This window comes from Lissotriton vulgaris, chromosome 6, assembly GCF_964263255.1.
Source record: "Lissotriton vulgaris chromosome 6, aLisVul1.2, whole genome shotgun sequence".
NCBI classification, from domain to species: Eukaryota; Metazoa; Chordata; class Amphibia; order Caudata; family Salamandridae; genus Lissotriton; species Lissotriton vulgaris.
This window is the reverse complement of record NC_141694.1, coordinates 1801845101-1801858867: the sequence shown is the minus strand read 5'-3', so window position 1 is coordinate 1801858867 and position 13767 is coordinate 1801845101. Positions and strand designations below refer to the sequence as shown.

At 42.0% G+C, this 13767-nt stretch overlaps 2 protein-coding genes across 2 annotated transcripts in view; one reads left to right on the top strand and one right to left on the bottom strand.

Annotated features, from left to right (window-relative positions):
- Positions 1-13767, top strand: part of LOC147709532 (fucolectin-like) — a 1051872-nt gene that overhangs the window by 583377 nt on the left and 454728 nt on the right. The gene's annotated exons all lie outside the window — the stretch shown is intronic.
- Positions 1-13767, bottom strand: part of LOC147709535 (fucolectin-like) — a 237364-nt gene that overhangs the window by 179767 nt on the left and 43830 nt on the right. The window lies entirely within an intron of this gene.

The window sequence follows — 13767 nt, the reverse complement described above, 5'->3', positions numbered from 1 at the left end:
AGTAGTGGGGAGAATTTTACACTGCTTAAAGGTAGGGCCTACAACGCCTCTCGTTTGCCAAAATTGTTTTACTGCATAGGGTGTATGTTTCTTGATGAGTATAGAGTAGCATGTAATGCAAAAGTTGAAAGATATGAAAAAAAATCGGCAAAACTTTGGTGGGAAAATATTTTAATGTCCATTGCCAATGATCTCAGTTATCCAGGGTGTATATTTTGTCTTCAGATACAGACAACATGATTCCAAATACTTCGTTAGTGATATATTCTGGTTTGATAGACTTATGTTTCCAATATAATTCTGGTATCCTTCAGTACGATCCTTATTATAGAGTTTGAGAGCTTTTAAGGCTGATGTAGTCAACACGTGCTTCACCCCTTCCTTTTGGCCTGGAAGTCTGGGGTTTTCTGAAGACTCGAGTTCGAGGAAATAACCAACTGTAGTCAATTTTAAATTACCTCTAGTAATGGTGGCAAACTATTCTGAGTGTATAGTTCTTAAGTAATTGTACTACACTTGTGATTAAACATTGCAATGACTCATTTTCCAGGTGCTAAGTGATTATGTGTGTCCTTCTAAATTTTTTTTTTACTTCTTTTTTATGAAACGCTAAAAAACCAAGAATGGCGTTACAGAAATTAACAAATTAACAAGACCAAAATCTGAAAGCCGAATGCGAGACGCCAACCCATTTGGATTACCAGTACGAGAGACACGCTTAGAATATTATTGGCATGGTGACTTTGAATTAACCTTTTGAAGCACGGTTGGAAGAAGATACAAGATCTGCATTAGTCTTTTAGAATACTATTCGAGATCGGATACTCACTATTTCGACTACGTATGGACATGAGAATATATGATGAATTGCCCTGAGGTAGTCCGTGGTTGATTGAACACAGGACGAAACACGTGTTGGCTAGTGGCAGCTAATTCTGTTTCTCTGACGAAGCACACTAATCATTGGAATAAAGAAGAAATTCATGAAGATCAATTTGACTCTATGAACTTTTTACTTGGGACTTGAGCTCAAGATATACTCTATGTTCTAGTAACAATGAAGACTAGTGTGGACATCTTAGGCAGGTAGTTACCCATGTGAACAATGTGAAGCATTATTATAAACAGTAGAGGAACTTGAAGAATCATCTAAATCGGTATGTAAACACTCTATAATACATTTTGGATCCTAGTTCCAAAATAAAAGGTTCTCTTTTGAATGTTTATGGTCTTTTGTTGAACAAAAATGATTTTATTTTAAAATAACACCTGATAAAAGACTTATACGGCATTTAAATTCATGTTACCATTTGTTTATCATGTGGGATGTGTGGCTTTTAGTGTGGTAAGTTTACTTTTCAAATAGTTTTTTGTATCACCAATTAGTCTTTGCCTGGTGATGACAAGAACCTCATGCATTAAAGCTGAAGTACATTCTCAGAAGTAGAATATTACACCCAATAGACAATAGTCACTGCAGCCAACTTGCAGCCAGGGTTGGGAAGTCTGGGGATTCCATGCACTTCAAAGCCAGTGTCTAGATTCTTCTCCCACCTGCTCGAAGGAGGGTACCAGGGTATTAAAAGGTGACCTCGAATACCAGCTCTTCAGGTATACTTCTGGGCCTGTGAATACTCTACCTGGAAGAAGGACGGCAGTGCTGCTGAAAGGATTGCAACTCTGCTGAACTGCATACCTGCTACCGCCTTGCTGAATTGCTGCCTTTCTGTCCTGCTGCCCTCTTGTCTGGGGAAGAAGGACTGCACTTGCAACTTGAACCCAGGCCACCAAATTGACTCCAAAGGGCTAGTCTGCTCGCCTCCTGATCTAAGCCTCAGGATCTCAAAAGGTTTCTTACACCTGTACCCACCATGAGTGAATCCTGACCCTCCCAGTGGTGCCCCACCAGTCCTGGGCCCTTGGAAAGGGTGCTGAAAGTCACCAGTTAGCAAAATCTAAAAGTTGGTAATTAAAACATGTGAATATAAACTGCTCTGAGAACCATGAGGAGACTGGGACCCACCTGGTTTTTCCTATCTGCTCGAGGTGCGTCGCTGGTCATATTGACCTAATGGCTTCTCCCGCTTTCTTCTTCTGCACAACAGCAAATCCTTTACAGCGGTCTTTCGCTAAAGGGGTATCTGGTCTTGTGGAACTGTCTTTGGTTACAGTCCTCTACCTCGTCCCCCTGAAGATTTTCAGCCTGGATTTTAGAAACTAAGCGACCCATTAGGATGGCGGGCGGATCGCCCTCACCAGGCCAGTGGTAGCCACCGCCGGCCTGGCGGGGGCGATCCGCCTGCCATCCGTGCCAGAATGACCCCCGCCACATTAGCATGGCTGGGGGGTCCACGGCGGACAGAAAGACCGTCTGCCGCTTTTCGGAAAAGGGTTTATATGGTGGGGGTGTCTATCAGACACCACCAGCCATATTACAATGGGCATTTGTGAATGCCTTTCTGTGGCGGCAATGCTGCCACGGAAAGGCATGCAGAGTCTGCTCTGGGGCCCTTTGCGGGCCCCCAGGGGCTTGGGGGAGTGGTGTGTGCACATGGGGTACCTATGGTACCCCCCTGCATTTCATAGTACAATGTGCCTGTCACGTTGTGCTTTGAAATGCACAACATGTATTTTTACCATTGCGGCGGGCGGTGCTTTCAGCACCGCCGGCCTCAATGGTAAAAATACAGGATGCGCCCGCCACTGTGGTGGGTGCATCCTAATTCCCCCCACGGGACCCCCACCCTTATGATGGAAGGTTCCTTTCCATGACAGGATGGTGGGCGGACAAAGTCCGCCCGTCATCCTAATGAGCTCCTAGGTTTGAAAGTAGAAATCTTCTCCGTGGCTTCGACCCAAAGATATCCTCTGACAACCATTCCTCCTGCACTCTGAACTGTACCTTCTCAGAAAGTTTTTCTCAGAAAATTACTTAATCCTGAAGGTGAGCGCTGACAGTGCCCAATCCACCTTGTTTCTGAACCACTCTCCTTTGCGGTCAGCAATATTTTTTAACTTTGACCTGGTCTTGTGCAACTATATGTCCGCAGTTGGCGACTTGATCTTTTAGGCGTTACTTTTTACTAAAAACGTAAAAAATTCATAACTACATTTCTTTTTTTTTTAAGTTTGAGTTTATTAAAGAACAAAAGAACAGAACATAAAATGAAAAACAGATAAAATAATAAGCCATCAGATTATACAGTAATAAAGAAAATTATGATATTACACAGTATATATGAATATATAAGAATTGCAATCAAAATTGTGTACATAGAGAAAGCAACGTAAGCATAGCAATATTGAAAAAGTATGCAATATGTTCAAAACAATAATATAGAACGTTTAATAAGAGATATTAAGAAAAGGCAATGGGAGAATCAAGGTGGTTTTCGTACCTCAACAGATCTAGCATTGGAGGTAGTGACTGAGGGAGCAGATGAGGAAAAATAATTTACCAAAGGAAGCCAAAGGAGATCCCTTTTAATTGCTAGGGAGATGGGGGAAACAGAATTAGTATCAAGTCAATGATGAAAGCAAACCGCGTTCCACCAAGCACGAAATGTAACGTTAGTAGCTTGTTTCCAATTAGAGGTAATAAGGTGAAAAGCAATAGCTATCAAAAGATCTATGAGCATGTAGTGTTGATGGGATTGGGGAAAAGTAGGAGAGAGAGAACCTTGAAAAATGTGAGTAAGTCTTTTGGATTTGGAGCCAACCAGTTTCCAAAATTGGAGTATGGGAGGACAATCAAATAACATATGTTTCAAATCTGCAGAGGGACAAGGACATGACCAGCAAGTAGAGGGAATGTCTGAGGAGAAAGTTGAAAAAGTTAATGGGGTAAAGAAAATTCGATTATAAATTAAATAAAGGGTTTGGGTGTTATTAGCAGCTCTAGAGGTTTCATGGATTTTAGACCAAATCTTATCCCAAAATGGGACCGGCCATTCTCGTGAAAGGTCTTGTTCCCAGGCTAGTTCAGTCTTAGTCTTGGATCTGTCTAGGGAGAGATGAAAAGATTTATAAAGAAATTATGCGGGAGGAGAGGAATCTAATGCAGAGGATATAGATTGATGGAGGATAGGGATGTCATTAGAATTTGGTAGGGACTGAAGGTATTGAGTAAGAATGGGAAGTAGTAAATTATATTCTGAACAAGAACTGGAAGGTAGAGAAAATCAAGACTGGAGATCCGAAAAGGAAAGAGGATGGTTGTGAGAGAGGAGTTGAGAAATCCATTGCAGGCCTCAGAACTACATCTCTACTGATTGTATTTTTGTTATTTTTGGTGGCAAGTCATTTATTGAAATGTCTTGAAATTGAAATGTCTATAAATTAGTTTAGGATTTTTCTCTTATTTTGCTTTCACTTTAATATGGTTTGAATGCTGCATAATTACTTTAATCATTGCCTTTAAGTTAAGCCTTAGTGCTTTTTGTGCTAAGCCTGAAAGTCTGATTGATTTATAAACAACTGACTGTGGAGGCGAAAAAGGCCTATTTTTCTGAGCAAATTGATAGGGTCAGCTCCTCTTCTAGAGAACTCTTCAAGACCATTACCAGACTGACCACTCCAACCAAGCCATGCACGCAGGGCAGTGCAACTTTATGTGAGTCCTTAGATTTATCTTTTAGGAACAAGGGTGAAGGGATTTTTTCCTCCTTTTCCGAAATCCAAGGAAAGGCGGTGGCTGCGGCAGCCAGTACTGGTAATAGATTGGGGATTAACCAGGATAGGTTAGAGCGGTTCAATCCTCTACAATACTCAGAGGTTTTAAACCTAGTGCGGGTGGTTCGATCTGGGTCCCCTAATTATCCTTGTCCGCCCGTAGTTCTTAAAACCTGCCCCGAGGTCATTGCTTCCATTCTCACTCCCATGCTGAATAAGATCATGGATTTGAGTGAATACCCCAGGAAGTAGAAATCTGCATCTATACTTCCGCTTTTAAAAAAAAACAGTCTGGATGCTAAGGACCCAACAATTATAGACCCATATCCGCCTTCCTTTTCCGGCAAAATTGTTAGAGAAGGCCATCAATCAACAACTCAGCTCGTTCCTTCAGAAGACCAATGCTCTAGACTCGACACAATTTGGGTTCCGTGCAGGTCACAGAACGGAACTTGCCCTTATCAAGGCCACGGAAGAGGTGAGAGCGGCGGTAGATCAGGGAGGGGCTGCTGTGCTGATTCTGTTGGATCTGTCGACAGATTTCGACACGGTCCATCATGGAGTATTGATGGACCGGTTGGCGGAGGCAGGACTTGAGGGCCCAGCTTGGAGTCTCCTTAAGTCCTTTTTGACTGTCAGAAGTCAGACAGTTGACCTGGGGGTGAATAGATCTAGACCTTTTGTCTTTCCCTGTGGCATACCGCAGGGGTCCTCTTTGAGCCCCACGCTCTTTAATATTTATGTCAGCCCGCTGGTGGACTTGATAAGGCCTTTCGGTCTGCATCTTACATCTTATGCAGATGATACCCAAAGTGTGTTATCAGTACAACGGGGGTCGCAAGTGGATATGAAAGCAAGGTGTTATGACTGTTTGAAGAGTGTGGCAGATTGGATGGCCTCTATGTGTCTTAAATTGAACGTCGGGAAGACCAAGGTTATTCTGTTTGGAAACAACCCCAACATCCGGACCCCGGATATGTAACCAGAGGCATTGGGAAATCCTTCTATTCCTACTGGGAAGGCCAGAAACCTGGGTGTAATTATTGATCATTGATCACAACCTGGATTATGGGGATCATGTTAGTGGAGTAGTATCATCCTGTTTTCATATCCTTAGGATTAATTAGAAAATTAAATGCTTCCTACCAGTGGAGGGTTTTAGGGCAGCTGTCACTGCCCTCACACTGTCGCGTTTGGATTACTGCAATAGTCTGTATCTCAATCTGAAAAAAACAGACTCCAGTTGGTTCAAAACGCGGTGGCTAGACTGCTGCTTGGTATTCCCAGATTTGTGTCAGTACGTGAGGGGCTCAGACAATTGCACTGGCTGCCAGTACCTAGGCGTGCTCAGTTCAAAGCTTTATGTACAGTCTTTAAAGCATTGAAGGGCATAGGCCCAGAGTTTTTGAGCAGTGGGATAAAAAGGTATGTGCCGGGCAGAGTGCTTGATCAGCTGAGAGCAAACTGGTGGTGGTTCCACAGGCAAAAAAGGACAGATGGGGAGGATGCAGCTTCCTCGTCTGTGCGTTAAAAGATTTGAATAGACTGCCTGGGTATATTAGAAACACATCGGAGCTTCTCCCATACCGAAGGGGCTCAAGACCTGGCTATTCATGGATTAACTCCCTGTTCAGCTCTGGAGTCAGTACGTAGTGCCAGGACACCATTGGGCATACGTGCACTTTATAAGCTCATAAATAAATAAATAAATAAATAAATAAATAAATAAGCTACCTAGGGTTAAGCACATCTTAATTTAGTGACCTTTTGTGGTTCACTCTGCTAGGGATTGTGGCAGTTGCCTAACCGGGGCTCACACCACAGTCAACCAATAATCCAATTTCTCATGCCCACTAACCAGTACAGGTTTGGGTTCATTTCCTAAATTGTTGTGTGGAAAAGTCTTTTCATATGTTAAGAGTAACAAAGGCCACCTCAATTATTGCCACATTTATTATTCCTGCTCATATACTTGTGTCACAGCTAGATGTCTGGGATTCAGTAACCCAACATATAAAAACCTACACAATGCCAATAAAATATTAAGCAATATTCAGGTTTATTCACAGAAAGTTGTTTTGCTGTTACAGAAGGTTCTTTCGAAGGCTGCCCTGCTTGATACAGAGAGGTTAATCTAACTGGACATTGGAAACACCACAGCCTGCAAACCAGCTGTATCATATGTCTAAGTTAGGTGAAACTCATTTGTGGAACATTTGTATGTATTTATGTATTTATGCAGTGTTTTACAGCATGGCCTTAGACAGGCTTCGGACCAGGAAGCTGGGTTGTGGACCATTAATGAACTGTGATGTAATCGTCTTTAAAGTAGTGAGACTTATGTCATGTTCTTTTACATGCATCCTGAACCTTATTTTGGCCATAACGGTTCTCTAACACTCTGGCTAATGATGTATATGTTATGAGTGTAGTACAGTATTGTACAGTGTTTTAATATGATATATAGTGTAGTGGCATGGTGCATCACTTAGTGGATTGGAGCAATGAGTTATACAGGGGAATGGCATGTTGAACAGTAGAGTAGGGTGTCGTAGACTGTCATGGAGTGGAGTGGGTGAAGTAGAGTGTCATAGAGTGAGTATCATCAAGTGGAGTGCCGTAGAGTATAGGGGAGGAGAGTGTCATAGAGTGGAGTGCTGTGCCATATAATGGAGTGGTGCATCGCAGAGAGAAGTTGAGTGACATGTTGTTGACTGTAATACAGTGTAGTACAGTGGTGTAGAGTGGACAAAGAGTGGAATAGTAGCATAGAGTGTAGTACAGTTTTGTAGAGTGGAGTTACATACAGTGGAGTAGGGTGTTGCACAGTGGAGTGGCGTAGAGCGAAGTATAGTACAGTGGCGCAGAGTGGGATAAAATGCAGTAGAATGGAGTATAGCAGAGTACACTGCAGAGGAGTAGTGTAGAGTTGAATAAAGTGTCATAGAGTGGAGTGGCATGTCGCAAACTATAGTGGTGTGGAGTTCAGTAGAGTGGAGTGGCGTAGCATACAGTTGAGTAAAGTGTCGCTTCAATCAACTTTATTACGGCTCATTCGGACCATAAAAGTACACAATTCAAAACAGTATATATTGATAAAAAACATCATAATAAATCATTACATTTCATAGCAATAAATCATACAACATCAGTTGACAAAATAAATGCCACAAAGCTCAGATAAAGCCAATGGTACTGTGTTGTACAATAGAGTATAGTGGAGTGTCGTACAGTATTGAAAAATAATGTACACTACAGTAGAGTAAGGTGGCAAATGGTCTAGTTAATGTTTGTATAGTGAAGTTGTGTACAGTAGAGTGTTGTAGAGTCTGGTGCATTGGATTGGCATACAGTGTTATAGAGTACAATGGCATTGAGTGGCATAAAGTGGAGTGGGGTACTGTGGACTAGTGGAATAGAGTGGTACAAAAGGGGGTGGTGATGGGCGGAGCATCTGAATCAATCAAACACTCACACCCAGTCAAAAGATCTGGGTTTAATCCATCACCGTTCTTTAGCCCACTTTGCCACCCCAGTTCAGACATGGCTATATGCAAATCAGTCTGACCCTGTGCCTCGTGTAAACAGTGCAGCCCGAACTGCCAAGCCATGTCTTCCCTGGACCGGAAACAAGCTTTCGAGGACCGGTTTCTGGCATTCCAGCCATCTTCAGCCCGGCTTGGAATGGTGTAGAGAATAGGCATAGAGTGGAATAGCACAGAGTGGATTAGCATATTGTGGAGTCGCATACATTGAAGTAGCATAGTGTAGAATCGAGGAAGCTATTATAAATTGGAGTATCATCTTATAGAGTAGAGTGGAGTGCCTTGTTGTACAGTGTTTGAAATTGTTGTAGAGTGGAGTAGAGTGTTGTACAATAGAGTGTACGGACATAGACTCAAGTGAAAATTTGTACAGTGGACTGTATGGGGAAAGAGCAGATTAGAGTCTTTTACAGTGGCATGGAGAGTAGTAGAGTTTTGCAGAGTGGAGTTATATAGAGTGGAGGAGAGTACACTGAAGTGTTGTAGAGTGGAGTAGCATTTAGTGAAGTGGCATAAAGTTGAATAGCATAGAGTGGAGCAGCGCAGACTGGAGTGCCGTACAGTGGAGTGGTGTAAAATGTAATAGCATTTAGTTTAGTAATATACAGTGTAGTGGCGTAAAGTTTAATAGCGTATAGTTTAGTAGCGTAGAGTGGAGTAGCCTACAGTGAAGTGGCTTAGAGCCTTAGACTGGAGTGGTGGATTCTGGGATAGGGTACAGTGTAATAGCACACAGTGGAGTGCTGTACAGTGGAGTATGGTAGGGTGAAATACCATAGAGTAGAGGGGCAAAGATTGAAGTTGCTTACCGTGTAATAGTGTAGAATGGAGTGGAGTACAGTGGAATAGCATAGAGTGAAGTACAGTGGAGTCGGTAAGAGTGCAATAGCATATACAGTAGATTGGAGTGACATCTAATTGACTAGCATAGAATGAAGGGACTAAGGGTGCAGTGGTGTACACTGGAGTAGCATAGAGTGGAGTGGCATAAAGAGGAATAGTGTAGAGTGGAGTGTTGTACAGTAAAGTGGCATAGACTAGAATAGCATATAGTGCAGAAGCGTACAGTGCAGTGGTGTACAGTCAAGTGCTCTAGCCTGGAGTGGTGCACACTGGAATGGGGTAGATCGTAATAGCATATGGTGGAGTTGCGCTGAAAAGAATAGCATAGATGGTAGTGGGATAGAATGCAGTATGCAGAGAGTGGAATAGCATAAGTGGAGTGGCATACAGTGGAATGGCATAGAGTAAAATTCCATATATATTGGAGTAGCGTATAGAGGAGTGGAGGCCATTGGAGTGGCGTAACCTGAAGAGGCGTAGAGTGGAGTTGCAAACAGTGTAATAGAGCAAAGTGGAGTTGTGTAAAGTCTAATAGTGTAGAGTGAAGTGGTGCAGAGCCAAGGGATGTACAGTGGAGTGTCGTAGAGTGTACTAAAATATAGTAGAGTGCTTATAGTGGAGTGGCATATAATGCAGTGGTGTAGACTGGAGTGCAATACACTGGAGTGGTGTAGAATGGAGTAGCGTGGAGTGCAGTGGCATACAGTGGAATAAAGGAGAATGGAACATTGTACAGCAAAATGGCATAGAGTGGAATAGCGTATAATGGAGTAGCGTCCAGTAGAGTTGCATACAGTAGAGTAAAGTAGACTGGAGTGGCATACTGTGGTGTTGTGTACAGTGTAATAGTGTAGAGTAGAGTGGCGTAGAGTGGAGTTGCATACAGTGGAATAGCGTATAGTGGAGTGGCTACAAATGTAGGTGAAACTTAGCAACAATGTGGGCTACGGCGTGCAGAGTAATGCAAGACCGCGAAGTGCGCTGCATCACGTTTCTCCAAATTTACCAATCAACGCAGGGCCTTGCATGATGGCCTTGCACTCGTTGGTAGATCTGAATAAAGTATTGCATTGCCCATGCAACACCATAAGTGGTGCAAGGGTACCAAAATCCAATAATACAGTTAGGCCTTAGTTATAGTTTGGGCCGATATACTTTGCAGTATACAGAAGTAAATGGCGGTGACAAGCCAGTATATAAATAACTAATGGCTGCTTTTCTAAAATGAAAAAGCAGCCATGTTGTTTTTACTAGTCTTTGGTTGTGTTCAATGTTAGTGCCTTATATCTAGGTAAGTAGTAGGTCCCTACCTATTATCACTTTATTCCCTACATAATATTAAAGTGGAAATAGGTAGGGAAATGTATTCATATATTTTTTCTATATTTTTAAATAAGATTATGTCCATGTACCGCAAACAACTGTGAAATTCCGCAAAAGTACTGATGTGATAGATATCACTAAGTTTAAATGCCTCATAGAAAATACCTATCCTAATTAATTACAGTACTCAAAAAGCATAATCTCTGCACCATAATGTATAATTCTAGTGAGCTGTTTTTGTGCTACATCAAATACAATAGTCAATGGAAAATGCATTGATGGAAAAAAGTGTTTTGGCCCCTTTTATCTTTGCATCCCAAAAATGAATCACCATAAACATTTACAGCATCTTAAACTGTAGAAAATGCTATAGGGCTGGAAAATTCTGTGGTGATTCGTCAAACAAGTGCAACAAAATTAGGCCGCTAATATCCAAGGAATTCCTATCTTTGGGAATACTAAGTATAAGTACATAGTGGCATTCAGATTTAATGTGATTTCTTCCTCTTTATCTATTCTATAGGTTATGTATTTTGTTTATTGGTTTTCATAAATATTAGGCCATAAATGTGTCTTTTAGTTGTTTTTGTATTAATTCTGAAACTTCACATATGCAGTCTAGTTTGTTTATGGGGCCTCCTTGCTACCTTTAGTAGTATTCTGCTGCAGATAAAGCCCATAGTAAATGAAAGGCAATCATTGTTATTAAAAATAAGATTTTTTTTTCCTAATGACGATTCATCATGTCTCCCATATAATAGTTTGTGTCAGTCAAAATTCTTTATTGCGATAACTTAATATCATACAAAGACAATGGCATGAAATCACAAACAACAAAAACCATGAATAAAAACAGTTAAAAAACAGTTAAAAAAACATTTAAAAAACATTTTAGTTAAAATCATTGTACACCATATTATATTTCATAGATAAAATATTAGTACAAGTTACAAGGTACAAAAGTGCAAGGTGCTAAAGTGCAGAAAAAGGTGCAAGATTTCCTGGGTGTGTCCCCACATGGATATCAAAGTAAGGTAACTACAAGCCCTGTTACAATATAATCTAAGATTCTTGACCGAAAAATTACCAGCAGCCAGACTAGTTGATATGCGTGACTGGGCTACAAAAGGAGGTAGGCACATTTTTAAGTCTGATGTTCCTGCTTCTTATAGCTCTCACCAGGAAGCTTGCCACATAAAACATGATCCTGGGGGTTTGTAACATTTGTAAGTAAATAAGAGCAGGTCTGACTAAGATAAATCCTGCTTCCTTGAGTATGGGTACAAGAAACGACTTCCGAGCATCGTTATAATAGCTGCAGAACATTATAAAATGCATTGTACTTTGCTCAGAAAAATGGTCACAAGACAGGGCGGAGCCTTTTCAGGGGTGCTCCACACAGGAAAAAAACCCAAGTTAAAATGAATCAAATTAAGTCGAAAACGGGTTAAAATGAACCTGTGGTAGGGATGGGTCACCACGTTGAGGTAGTTGTCAGGACCAATAGGTATAGCCAGTAAAAGACTGGCCCTGACACAGGGTTTCTTCAGCTCGGTTTCTTCCCTCTCCAATAAAAGGAGCTCCTTCATAGCCACCTTGGTGTAAACGACGTCTTTGGATGTTATAGAGTCAATGACAGAGTATAGTTCGGGCCTCCCCATCCTAGAAAAGCTATCCTTAATATACATCAACCACCCAATCCTATGTACATTGTCTAAAGTCAAACAGTCCCTCATTATAGTATGATTTAGGGGAATTTCAGTATTAAGCCACATCTTAAGCCAAGCGATTAAGGGTGCTATTTTAATCAGATCAGCTATGTAGCCTTCCCCTAATTCCAGATGGACGGTATAGGACGGGGTTGACTGCGGGACACCCAAAACAGATCTAAAAAATGTGTTTTCCGCTGTCTGAATGGGATCAACTCCCTTATAACCCCACAATGAGCCACCATATGATGCAACTGAGATGCATTTAGCTCTATATATTTTACTGATAGCTGCAATTGGCCTACCCCCCAGTTTTTTAGAAAATCCATGGAGGGCAGCGGAAGTTCTGGCCAGCGCGGCTACTCTGCTTTTTACGTGGGGACCCCAACTACCTTTCTCATCAAAGGTGATCCCCAGGTAGGGAAAAGAGGTGACGCGAACAAGCATTTCCTGACCACAGAAAAAGGTTTTGTGGAAAGATTTCCTCGAGGCCCGGCCCATGAGCATAACCTGAGATTTTTTCGCATTTATTTTCAGGTCTAAGGAGCCCATGAAGGATTCAAAGGCGTCCAAAAGTCGTTGAAGCCCCACCCCTGTTCGAGCAAGTAGAACCGCGTCATCCGCGTACAGAAGAACTGGTATGCCCTGTTCCCCTGCACGTGGGATGTCGCTTGTGACGCCCCTTAGGGCGGGCTCTAGAGCGTTCACATATAGCGTGAACAGTAGTGGTGCCAATATGCATCCCTGTCGGACTCCCCTTTCAGATGCAAACACGTCAGTGCACCTTCCGTTTGTGGAAACTCTAATTTTGGCAGAAAGGCCAGAGTGGAGGTCAGCCAGTAAATTGACTATGGATCTATCCAGACCCATGTCAACTAGTTTGCCCCAGAGCTTAGATCTATTAACCATATCAAATGCAGAGGAAATGTCCATGAACCCTAGGTACATGGACCCATCCTTGGCTCTGGTATATTTCTCAATCAGTAGATGAAGGTTGAGACACTGGTCCAGGGTACTTCTCTTGGGTCTAAACCCATATTGCACATTGCTCAAGATATTATTCTCTGAGGCCCATTCATTCAATTTCGCTAATAAGACTCTCCCTAGAATCTTGACTGAGGAGTCTATCAGTGAAATGGGCCTGTAGCATGCGGGGTCCTGCCTGTTTCCTTTTTTAAAAACAGGAATAATTGTTGATGTTTTCCATGACTCAGGAATGTTGTCACGGTTTAAGGCATTGAAAACCCTGCAAAGCAGTCTTGACCAGAAGTTAGGGAAGCATTTAAAGGCATCAGCAGGAACGCCATCTGGTCCCGGTGCCTTTTTGGTCAAAGTGCAATCAATAGCAGCTAAAACTTCCTCAACTTCAAAGAGCAAGTGATTTCCTGGTATAATAGTAGACACTTCCTGTGCACAATTCTCGACATGCAGATGGTCTGAGTATATGTCTCTGAAGTGTTTAATCCAGTCCTCATCTGGGATATTGGTTTCTAGGGCAGAGTTATCCTCGCCTGTAAGTAGGGGTTGGTTAACAATCCTCCAGAACTCACCACTGTTTTTTATTATGGCTGGATCTGTGAGTTGTTCCCAGGCTTCATCTTTAAGCTGTTTCTTCCTATCTGCAATGGCTTTTTTATATAAAGCCCTGCTGGTCCTGATGAGGTCACGATCTTTTG